Raw genomic sequence first — 12039 nt, 5'->3', positions numbered from 1 at the left:
TGTCAGAGCGATTAAAGTTATTTCTATTTCTTTCAATTTCAATGGATTCTCTAATTAGTCTTTGCCAGTAATAATTAGTTTTACACAAGACTTCAACGTTATCAAAATCAATTGAGCGTCCTTGTTGACAAGCATGTTTTGCCACTGCCGACAGTTGTGTTTGAGATAATTTAATATTTCTTTGGTGTTCTTTTAGTCTTATGCTGATGTTGCGTCCCGTTTGTCCAATATATAGCATCTGCCACATAAACAGTTAATCCGATATACACCTTCTGTTGATAATTTAGGTAATTCGTCTTTAGTGCAAGATACTAGGTTTTGAATTTTGTGTACTGTACCAAATCTTACTGTGATATTTTGCTTTTGCAAAACACGGGATAATTTGTCAGTTACTCCTGAGATATATGGAATTTTATTTGTTTTAACAATCTGATCGCTTTCAGCAGTGTTGTTTTGCGATCGTGATTTGGCATTCAGTGCTCTGTTAATTTGAGTATTATTGTAGCCATGCTGTCGTAATGCTTCTTTAACGTGTTTGATCTCTCTTACTAGACTTTCACCATCTGACACTGTTTTAGCCCGATGTATGAGCGTCTTGATAAGAGAGGATTTCTGAGCTGGATGATGATGCGAATCTGCATTCAGATAGGCATCAGTGTGTACTATTTGGTTCTATTCGATAAAGTCACGTAGGTAAAAAATTAAAACAACAAAAATCACGACGTTTCGGCCACAACACAAGCGGCCTTCATCAGGTGAAGGGACCAACCTGTCCAGCGGACAGCGTTGGAGTGAAGAAAGCCAAGCTGCTGGTCGCCTCCCTTTAAGCTGTGAGGGGGCACACAGCAAACGCCCTGACAAAGGAAATTAGCATGAAACGCACCACTGACAAAGCTTGGAATTAGCACAATATGATAATACACCACCCTGGGAGTTTGGAATACCACGACTAGAATAAATATACTGTACCATTGAAATTTAGATTTGAAGCTTTCGTGCCTGCAAGGATCCATATGCATTGGTTCTATTAGGTAAAGTCACGTAGGTAAAAAATAAAACAACAAAAATCACGACCTTGGAAGTTTGGAGTGCCACTATTTGAAATAAATATACTGTACCATTGAAATTAGTTTAATGTTTGGTTCGATTTAGAACATCTTTCCAATGGTTGCTTAATTTGAAATCATCTTCTCGGTTGAAATTGTGTCTGTGTTTGTAAATCTGAATTGCCTCGTGGACAAATCTCTGATGATAACCTGTCGGTTTGCAAAGGACCTCGGTATCGGAGAAAATTATATCGGATTGGGAACATGTAGACAATATGACTGCCTCTTTAGCTGCCACTATGTCGACCAAATGTAAGGATAACCTGATTTCCAAATTTAACCTCCTCTCAAACAAAAGATTGAACCCACACACCAAAAAGCTAGAGGTTAAAAAAGTCGTAATTAATCGCAGTAACAGGTCTATTTCCAATGGTCTGAAATCCGTTTTAGCTAAAGGGCTAAACTTTGTAGTCACACCTAAACACATACCAGTTAATTATATCATTGCCCAAGTAGACGTGGCTCTCAAGGGCCTGGGTCACATCGCTGCAGACGTAGCAAGATCTGAAATTGCTGCAAACCCTAAAAAACGCTAAGATGCCAGCTAGCAACCTCAGCAAAGATGAGCGTTTCGAATTATATAAATGTAAAAAGAGAGATGACATTGTAATCCTCTCAGCCGACAAGGGCAATGCCACTGTCATCATGGATACAATAGAATATAACAACAAAATTCAAGAATTACTCAACGATGGCAGCTATACAAAAATAAAAAGAGATCCCACCAACAGCCTCGCCATGAAAACCAACAAAATCATTTCTGATTCAACCACATTAATTCATCAAACCAAACAGTTCTCGTTGAAACCTTCTGCTGCCAGGCCACCAAGATTATATGGCTTACCAAAAATACATAAAGTAGATACAACCCCTTCGTCCCATCGTCTCTACTATCAACTCCCCCACCTACAAACTGGCTCGTTTTCTGTCTGATATCCTGCGGCCTTTCACTGGAAAAAAAACACCTCTGCCTTACAAAATTCTACTCACCTGGTATCGACAATCAAGGGTATTTCCCTGTTCCAAGACGACCTGCTTGTCAGTTTTGATGTAGTTTCCTTATTCACCAAAGTTCCTGTACCTGACACCATCGCAATCATTGAAGACTTCGTTCATCAAGGACTAAAGACTGAGGTACCCCCCCCCCCCCCCCCTGGTAAGCCACTGCTTAACCAATACATACTTCACTTGGAATGGAACGTTCTACAAACAAACTGAGGGCACCCCAATGGGCTCCCCCCTGTCTCCGGTTGTAGCGAAAATTTTCATGGAGAAGTTTGAGACTGACGCCATCCAGACAGCCACTGTGCGCCCAACCTTATGGAAGAGGTACGTGGATGACACTTGTCATCTGGCCACATGGCCGGCCTGCTCTAGACCAATTCTTCGACCACATCAATTCCATGCACCCAGCCATCAGATTTACCATGGAAGTCGAAAAAGATGGCAAGCTACCTTTTTTGGATGTCCTAATAAAAAAGAGACCTCATGGTTCAATTAGCCACTCTGTCTACAGGAAAGCTACCATATGGATGCTTGCCTGAAACCAGATTCCCACCACCATCCATCCCAGAAGAATTCCCTCATCAAGACTCTGCACCATAGAGCCCAATGCATATCCGACCAGGAACATATAGCCAGTGAACTCAAGCACGTACACCAAGCTCTTAAGGCTAATGGTTATTCCGACTACACAATGCGCAAAGCTATCACTCCAACCATGAAGGACCCTCTTGAGGAGCCTTTCAAAACCATCACTTTACCCTATATTGTGGGGATCACGTAAAATATCTCCAAAATCTTGAATAAACACAAGATCCAGGTCTGATTCAACACATTACATAAAATCCGTGATCTGGTTCCATCTGTAAAATATGTGATTCTGGACATACAGTACCCTGGCGTCTACAAACTAAGTTGCCTCTGTGGTAGTAGTTACATTGGAGAAACCAAACGACGTGTCTTGGACCGCATTCGTGAACACAAAGCAGACCTGAAACACGGTAGGACCAACACCTCGGCCGTGGCAGATCACTGTTATAATTCAATAGGTTCACATGACATTGACTTCTCCAAGACAGAGGTTCTTTGCAAGCCATCTGGCTACCATGAGAGATTCGTTCATGAGGCTATCCACATATATAAACACAGACACAATTTCAACCGAGAAGATGGATTCTGGATTAGCAATCATTGGAAGGATTTGATAAACCATTTCGGGTCTTAATTGATTAATCACGCTTAAAGTGGCTTTCAGACCGCATACATTATTTTTCGTCTCCCCCCTCCTCTTTTCCGAACATAGATGGACTCGTCCATCTGAACAAACTGTCAAATCTCTCTCCGTGGTGCTAACGTTAAAATAACCGCCACTTTTTAAAAATGTCTTCTTCTGGTTTTCACACCTGATGATGATTGCTTGTGTTGCAGTCGAAACGTCGTGAGAATTTTCTTGTTTTATATTTTTATTATTTTATTGTTTTCCTTCTACGTGACTTTACCGAAAGATGATTTCCCTAAATTATCAACAGAAGGTGTATATCGGATTAACTGTTTATGTGGCAGATGCTATATTGGACAGACGGGACGTAACATCAGCATAAGACTAAAAGAACACCAAATAAATATTAAATTATCTCAAACACAACTGTCGGCAGTGGCAGAACATGCTTGTCAACAAGGACACTCAATTGATTTTGATAACGTTGAAGTGTAGTGTAAAACTAATTATTACTGGCAAAGACTAATTAGAGAATCCATTGAAATTGAGAGAAATAGAAATAACTTTAATCGCTCTGACAGCTACAGGCTTCGTGCGGCTTCGAAGTGTATTATTAAATAGTACATACTACAATTTCTTATCGGGGAAACACATAATAATTAATGGATTACTAACGTAGCATATAATCACAATAACACACATTACAACTAGTTACTAATTTACAACTCATTACTAATCATAACCATTGACTGATTACCAATCGATCATAAAATTACAATACTCTGCCTCAAATCACTGCACCTGAATGAGTTAAATGATGACGTCACCCTGCTGCTCTATTTAAGACCGTGAGCAAGTGAGGGTTTCACCCTTCTGGCGAATTGCCCGATGATGCTGGATGTAATTACCAGCAAAACGTCGTACTCAAATCTTTAAATGATGTTGATTCACTCTTCAACACACTGGTGGGCTAAAGTAGTGAAATATTTGTCCTTTGTAAACGTGACACATTTTTTACTGTTTGGCCATGTCGGGTGGTGGAGGGTTACAACACATTTATTAATAACGCGATCTCACCCAAAAACCTTTATTATGACTAATATTGGTTGCGAAAGCCTACGTGTTAAACTGACATTTGGCATGGTCTAATATATGGTCAAGTCTATTATGAACACCATTTTTTCATCATCTTTGCATCCCCTTCAATGCTAACTACATGTCCTAGGTAATGGGTGAAGATTGTACTATATGGCATTTGGAGGGTTTGCTCTTTAATTAGCCATCTAGCCCTAGACAATTCCTGATATAAATGCTCCTTGACCAAGCATCGAAACACGAGGTTATATATTGTTCAGGTAGATTAGACAAATTTCCAATTAGTAACTGGAAAAAGGTGACGTCTCTTTTCTCCTGGTGACTTTACCGAAAGACCCAATAATATACACCACACGTTCCCTCTCTGGCTCCACCTTCAACCACGCCTCTATCGAGAACTCTCTAGATGTACTCAGCTACTGACCCCCCCCCCATGCCCCCTCGTTCACCTATGGCCCACATTACTTGTCCTCACATAGCCCCTACCACCACCCACTCCCCACCACACTCTTACAGTCGTGTACTCTGTGGTGATTCCCTGCGGCGCTGGTGGAGTCTGAAATTCCCTACTCTGTTGGTAGGACTCATCAGGCTTTCTCCTGCTAGCACCCAGTTACCATGCTTTAAATCGAAACTGCATGGTGTGTTAGCCTCTGCATCTGTTTCACGCCACTTGGCGCAACGCGCCATAATGATCCATTTAATATCACTACACAATTGTCGCTTGTAGACATAAGGCAGATCTGAAACACGGTAGGACCAATACCTCATTGTTTTAATGCGGTGGGCTCACACGAAATAGATTTCTGTAAGACGAAGGTACTTTTCAAGCCCACTGGCTATCAACAATGATTTGTTCATGAAGCCATCCATATATATAGACACACAGACACAATTTCAACCGAGAAGATGGGTATAAACTGAGCAATCATTGGAAGGAAGGTATTAACAAGTTTAAGTCATAACTGACTGTGATGTTTCCATCCCACCTTCCGATGTTAGTATTTGTTTTCGACTCTGGTTTTACATTAACAGGTAAATGTATCACACTAACACAGCCACTATCGCTCGTGTCCTTGATGTAGCAGTGGCTCTGCGATCTTACATTGGCATGCTAATCTTTCGCAATACATTTACATGAACATTTCTCACTTTAACATCACTAGCCCCTCACAATACATTTACATGCAAATTTCTCACTTTAACATCACTAGCCCTGCCCACTTCATTTATGACCCTTGGGCTACACCCATTTCAAACCTTTAAAACAGCCTGCCTCAGTAGCTTTCCCGTTATTTTTTATCCTGATGACGATTGCTTGTGTTGTGATCGAAACGTTGTAGTTTTTGTTATTTTTGTTATTTTCTTTGAACCTATCTACGTGACTTTACCGAAAGACCCAAGAATATGGATTCTTGCAGTCACGAAAGCTTTAAGTCAAGATGCGGTGTAGCCTGGAACCGTCGGGAAGATTCTAGGTGTAGGGCGCGGCCGAGGGTTGAGCCAGGCCACGCCGAGAGGGATAAAAGGGGAGCCCCAATCACAGATCCGGGCTGTCTAGTGTGAAGAGGAATCCAAGAGCTACGTCTACGTCTTCGTCCCTGTCTCGACATTGTGGGCAGGCAGCATGTGGCTGCGCTGACCCAATTATAGATTGTGCCACTTAACAAGAGTGAGAATAGTTTGATGTAGTCCTATGCATAACAAAAGTGAGAATATATCTTTAGACCCGTGTGTAACGGTGTTACATAAGTGTGGAGTAAATGTTGTTGCCTCCTAAATAGTATCTCACAATGACACACTAAAATTGTATCAGAGGCAGTCTTGCCCAGAACGTTGTATGCCTGTGTGGCACATTAGGAATGTAACAAAGCAAAGGAGTAAAGTGTGATTTTGTAAAAGTCCTTATGTGTTGTGCAGTACACCAATGCACGTGTGTGCGATATCTGAGTTGAGCCTGTGGGTGGCTGGCAGGGTTACTGATTAACTTGACGTGTACAACAGTCACGTGGTTAAAGGCAACTTGGTTGAGGATTGCTGTGTGTCACACACGTGCTGTTGCATTTTACAGGTAAAAGACCCGAATGTTGTTTTGATCGTTAAAGATTTGTTTTAGACTTGTTCTAGACTTTAAGCTTGGCTTTGACTTGTTAGTTTGTGATATATTCAATAGGAGGGGTGTTAGCACTGTTCACTATAAAGGATGACGTAGTGTAGTTAATACTTGTAATTCTCAAACCCTAATACTGTTTATTCTATAACCATGCCCATGCACCCAGAGCATGACTACTTGCAATGCTATTGAGAATAGAACACATGTAAAGTAGTAAGTTGTACAATGGTGACATACAGTACGTATACTGTGCACATACAGTACAGGTAATGCGTGTAAGATACCGATATAAGTGGATGATATAAATAGACATACAGCTTAGGATTAAAGTAATATTCTAATAGTGAAGTGCAAAGGTTATTGTCAAAGACAAAGATGGTTTATCAGTAGTATAATTTGGTTTAAGAAAAACTGTTATTGAGTAACCTGACTTGTACACCGGTCACGTGGTTAATGGCGACTCGTTTGAGGATTACTGCGTGTGACACACGTGCTGTTGCATTTTACAGATTTACCACAATAAATGTGTTTGCCCTCGATTTGGAGCACCTTCCCACATCCTTCATTTCGAGTGTGCAACATCTGCATTGATGAAGTGTGCATTACTCCTGGAAAACTCAGGAAGCACAGCACGTGAAAGTGCTCCAAACTAAACTTGGGCCAAATATTCATAGATCTCCAATTCACAAAAGAAACTTTACTTAGCCCATAATGACCATGCTTAATCCATTTGCTGCCACATATCGCGCCTGCACTAGGCCTCTAAGGATGGTGATAGAGGATCTGCCACGGATGAAATATGTGGGTGCATGTGATGGGTCTGCCTAAGTGATTCCAGTGACAACCACCTCACCAGTTGAAAATTGGTAGTGATTTAAATATTGTCGCAGTGGGAATAGGCACAAGCACCCACAACTTTCAGGTTCCCAATAACCCCCGTGACACAATATTTAACATAAGATATTCACTTAAAATATATTTAAAAATAGATGCAGACCCATAACTTATCATTATACATTGATGTTTGCTTATTTATAATAATAATAATTCATGTAGACTCATACACACATACCAAACATCCAACCACACGCAGAGCTGCTCACAACAAGAAAGTCGCAGGGAAATAGTTAATATCAGTAGTTATAAACGAAGATGCTTTAATATGATCACAAGTCCTGGTATGTGAATAAAGGTTTATATGATAGAGTACCATAATCAGGCATTAAAGTCCGTAATCCAGGGGGTTGTGTGAAGGCGCATTGCTTTAGAAGGTCGTTTTGTAAGGGTCATGGGTGACCTCTTTGTAGGAAATGAAAGAGGTAAGTTCGAGTGTAAAGAAAAACAACATGTGAGGTAGGGGCACTATCTGTGTTACTGTAATGATCAGAGAGCTGGACTCTGAAGTGATTCAAGAAGTCGTTGTGTTAAAGGTGTACAGATGTCAGGGATGTATTGTCAGACTTTTGCAAGCAAACAGGAAAACAAACACAGATATTGGAAGGCAATATGGCAAGTGTCGTGGAGATTAACAAAAAAAGTTGGCATATGTATAGAGGGGACAACTTCTGGTTCATGTGAAGGAGAAGATGTTTAAAGCACTCACGCTGTGCTCATTTGTATTCTCCACAATACAAATGGCTATTTTCGTGTTTCTTTTTTTAGAACTTTGCATTACTACTGTGACTCATTCCTTAAAACGAGGATCCTTGCTTATACCTATTTGCAGTTCACCATCAACAACACAAGCAAGCCTGACTTTGCTGAAGAGACACTGTGCTTAACCGATTCATAGTGTAGTTATATTGAATACATGCTTCTGAAGAAATTCACCTCAAAAGGCCTTGCGATTAAAACAAACTTTTCTAAGTGTTAGGATATAAATGAAAGAGACGTTTTTCACCTGTGTATTGTGTTACTTATATTCACCATAACAAAAAGCTATGTTGTGTTATATGGAGAGGAAAGCACATTATACACTTATAATTTAGCGAAAATTCAACATCTGCATATTTTCCAGCTCAACAATATAATCCTTGGTTTTCCCCTCTTAATTATACACGCAATCCTATATGTCCTTATCTATTACTATAGTTGTAATTTCACGTCATCTCAACGCAGCATCTAAATATGTATAAGTACATTGTGAAATACTTTGTATTGAAACGTTTAAACAGGTTCAAGTACACATACCTTTCCGAGCAGCCTTGCTGGAAGCAGAATTCCCCATTTGCATTGACTTAGACGTTTCTCGAAAATGCGTCCACAAATGAATACGTTTTGCACGCAGCACCATTTGACTCAGGAATGGGTGGGGCAGGTAGGGTGGGTGGGGAGGAGCTAACTCCTGCTGTAGTATTCTTTGGCTCTTTGGGTAAAGTCACGTAAATAGGGTCAAAGAAAATAAGAAAAACAACGACATTTCGATCGCAACACAAGCGGTCGTCATCAGGTTGGTGGTATCGGCAACACCATGGGTTCTGCATTAGCAGTTAAAAGTAATTTTGTGATTGATACTCATTATCATCAGAAGTCATGATCTACACAATTCTGGATGAAAACGTCTCCATGTAATCACCATCCCACGTGGTCTTATGATCAGACATTTCATGAGAATCTACAAATAATGTACCTCAGGACTCTGTCTCCACAGTAACGTCCTCTGGGGTGTGTTCTGTTTAGATTTAACATTTAAATTCGTAAAAAAAACTCAAAAACCTGCTGGGCATCGGAGTGGGGGGGGGCACAGTTCACAATATACTGAGTGGAATCGTGAACGCATCTGTGGGGACTCTTGCATTTCTATCTCTGTGTAACGATATCCACCTGATGATTGTATATTTTGAGTTTGCATGTTTTTCCCGCGGTCGCATGGATTTTTCGCCGAGTCCTCCGTTTTTTTCCTTCTAGAGTTAGAAATATTACTTTAGATGATTTGGCTGCTATACATTTCCACATAAGCCACTTCGTTGACCTATCATTTGTGGCCAGTTTGATTCTAAAAATGAGCTAATAGTCTAGTAGGCTTTACCTGGTAAATACATTTTTTTATTTTTTTTATTGTTAACGTTATCTCTCCAATTGTTTATATACTCTAATTAATAAAAAAAATGCAAACTTGTTTTGAAAATGTATGCACTTTTCTTGAACCCGATTTTATTCATTTTTACCAATAGTATGTGTTGTTACTGCAGACCAGATGCCTTTTAAAAGGTGTTTATTTGATGTTTGAAATTCTTAACACCTGTACTCATGCCAGAAAGGGCGAACCTTTCATTTCTTTCGTCATTTACTATCGTTAATTTTATTAAAGTTATTTGTGTGAGTAATAAAGCTGGAGTTATAATTAGATTCTGATTCTAGTTAAGTGTTAATTGGTTTATCGGGTTAGTTATTGTGGGTGTCACATTGTTATAATACCTATTATAATCACCCAGGAATGTCCTTAACGCTCGTCACGGCACTCCACATCGACCAGCTCCCCCTCATTAAAATTAATGAGCAGGTGACGTCCTCCAGATGGACACCCCCCACCCTTCCTCATTAATCATGAGCAGATGACGTCAATCAACATCGAACAGCCCCCCTCATTAATAATCATGAGCAGGTGACGTCCTCCAAATGGACACCCCCACCATTATTATTACCGACTATAAACACATTCCTGCGGAGGGAGCTGGTAGGAACGTTGGGTTGCTCGGTCAATGGTCAGGGTCAACGGCGGCACCACGTGGTGTATTCCGCAAATATGCCCGACTGTGAGGGCGGGCACAAGCCGGCGTGAGTAGATTAAACGTTGAGTTTTATAAGGGCACCACGGGGTGACCAGCCCCTCCCCACCCATCCCCACCCATCCCTACCCCCACCCAGCCCCACCCTCCCCACCCAGCCCCTCCCCACCCTCTCCACCCACCCCCTCCCCACCCAGCCCCACCCTCCCCACCCTCCCCTCCCCACCGAGCCCCACTCCTCCCATTTTTTGATGCACGACGGACGGACGGACACAATAATCCCCTGTGGGCTGGTGTAACCACGAGGTTCCTACCAGTATGAGCCGAGAATGTATGTGTGCATCACTCAGGACGTTACTCCACGTCGACCAGCCCCCCTCATGAATATTGTTTTATATATATTTTATTATTTTATTGTTTCCCTTCAATGTGACTTTACCGAAAGAACCAAGAATATGAATTACTGCAGACACGAAATCTTTAAATCAAAATCATGAACAGGTAACGTCCTTCACATGGACCCTCGCTCTGATTAATTCTCATGTGTAGGTGGCGTCAATCCACATGGAACACCCTCCCCCCTCTTCAATAACAATGAGCAGGTGACGTAACTACACATCGAACAGCCCCCTTCATTAATAATCATAAGCAGGTCACGTCACTCATGGAGCACCCTCCCCCCGCTTTAATAATCATCTTACAGTTACATGCTGATTTCTCACATTAACATCACTAGTCCCAGCCACTTCTTTATGATCCTTGGGCTACACCCATTTCAAACCTTTTAAAACAGTCTGCCTTGTGTTGCGCCCGAAACGTCGTGATTTATTTTATTTTATACCTACGTGACTTTACCAAAAGAACCAAAAGGTTTGTGTCACCGCACCCTTACAAATTGCACATGAATGGATGCAATGAATATCAAGTCGCAGTCTGCTTGTCGCTTGCAAGTTTCAGATTTACTGCAATACACCCGCCCTTAATGGATAGAGTTTGCTGTTCTTACGAATTCAATATATGCAGAGCCCAGTGCCCAACTGGCCCATTCCTCCTGGGGAGTTGGTTGTCTCTTCCACTTATTATATTCACCCCACGTGTGGGGCACTAACTCGCTTGTTAATGGGACATCATTATGCTTTACCCCTCCTGTTCCCCATCCCCGTCTAACCGTATGCTGTACCATCCCCTCTTTTTTTATTTCAAAAAAATATTACTGATAAATAGTGGGGACAGATTCCACTGTTCAAGTGGGTACTATACAGTAAACCCTCGCTATGTGTGAGTTCTGCATTCGTGAGTTGTGCATATGTGTGAGTTACTAATAATAATTCGTAATGCATGACCCGCCAGACTCCAGTATTCGTGCGTGTACGCGCGAGACCACTGACACTGGGAAGTTGCATGCAGAATTTAACATTTGAAACCGTCCGTTAGGATTAGGCACATCCCCTCGGCTGCCAGCTTTATTCTCAGCCTCGCAGTAATCTCTATCTGAACTCGCTATTGTGCATTTTTACTTTATACGATAATTGCTAATAATCGTGGTCCTCATGCATCCAATGACAGAGGAGAGTGTTTCTGCTGAAAAAAGACAGAAAAATTATGAATCTGAGTGAAAGGTTAAAGTTTTATATATGTAGCCTATATACGCTGAAATAAAGTCACTTTTGCAAACGCGTATCCCCTGCCACGTGTTGATGACTGGTTGAATCCATTAGCAGGTGCAACATTTCCGTAGTACACTAGATCTCTCGTCCGGATTTTGACAACTCCCTA

The 12039-nt window shown here is 41.3% G+C and overlaps 1 long non-coding RNA gene across 2 annotated transcripts in view; it reads right to left on the bottom strand.

Annotated features, from left to right (window-relative positions):
- LOC142907712 (uncharacterized) overlaps positions 1-8823 on the bottom strand; it is a 78292-nt gene extending 69469 nt beyond the window's left edge. Inside the window, exon 1 of one of the 2 annotated variants that reach the window (XR_012931220.1) lies at positions 8726-8823. This is a non-coding gene — a long non-coding RNA (uncharacterized LOC142907712). Of the gene's footprint in view, positions 1-769; positions 1274-8725 lie in introns of those variants that run through there. The other variant, XR_012931221.1, reaches the window with a different exon arrangement.
- Positions 8824-12039: the final 3216 nt, after the last annotated feature.

The sequence above is a fragment of the Petromyzon marinus genome, chromosome 82 (assembly GCF_048934315.1).
Source record: "Petromyzon marinus isolate PM22_M1 ecotype Great Lakes invasive population chromosome 82, UKy_Petmar_22M1.pri1.0, whole genome shotgun sequence".
NCBI classification, from domain to species: domain Eukaryota; kingdom Metazoa; phylum Chordata; class Hyperoartia; order Petromyzontiformes; family Petromyzontidae; genus Petromyzon; species Petromyzon marinus.
This window is presented reverse-complemented; position numbering and strand designations above follow the sequence as displayed.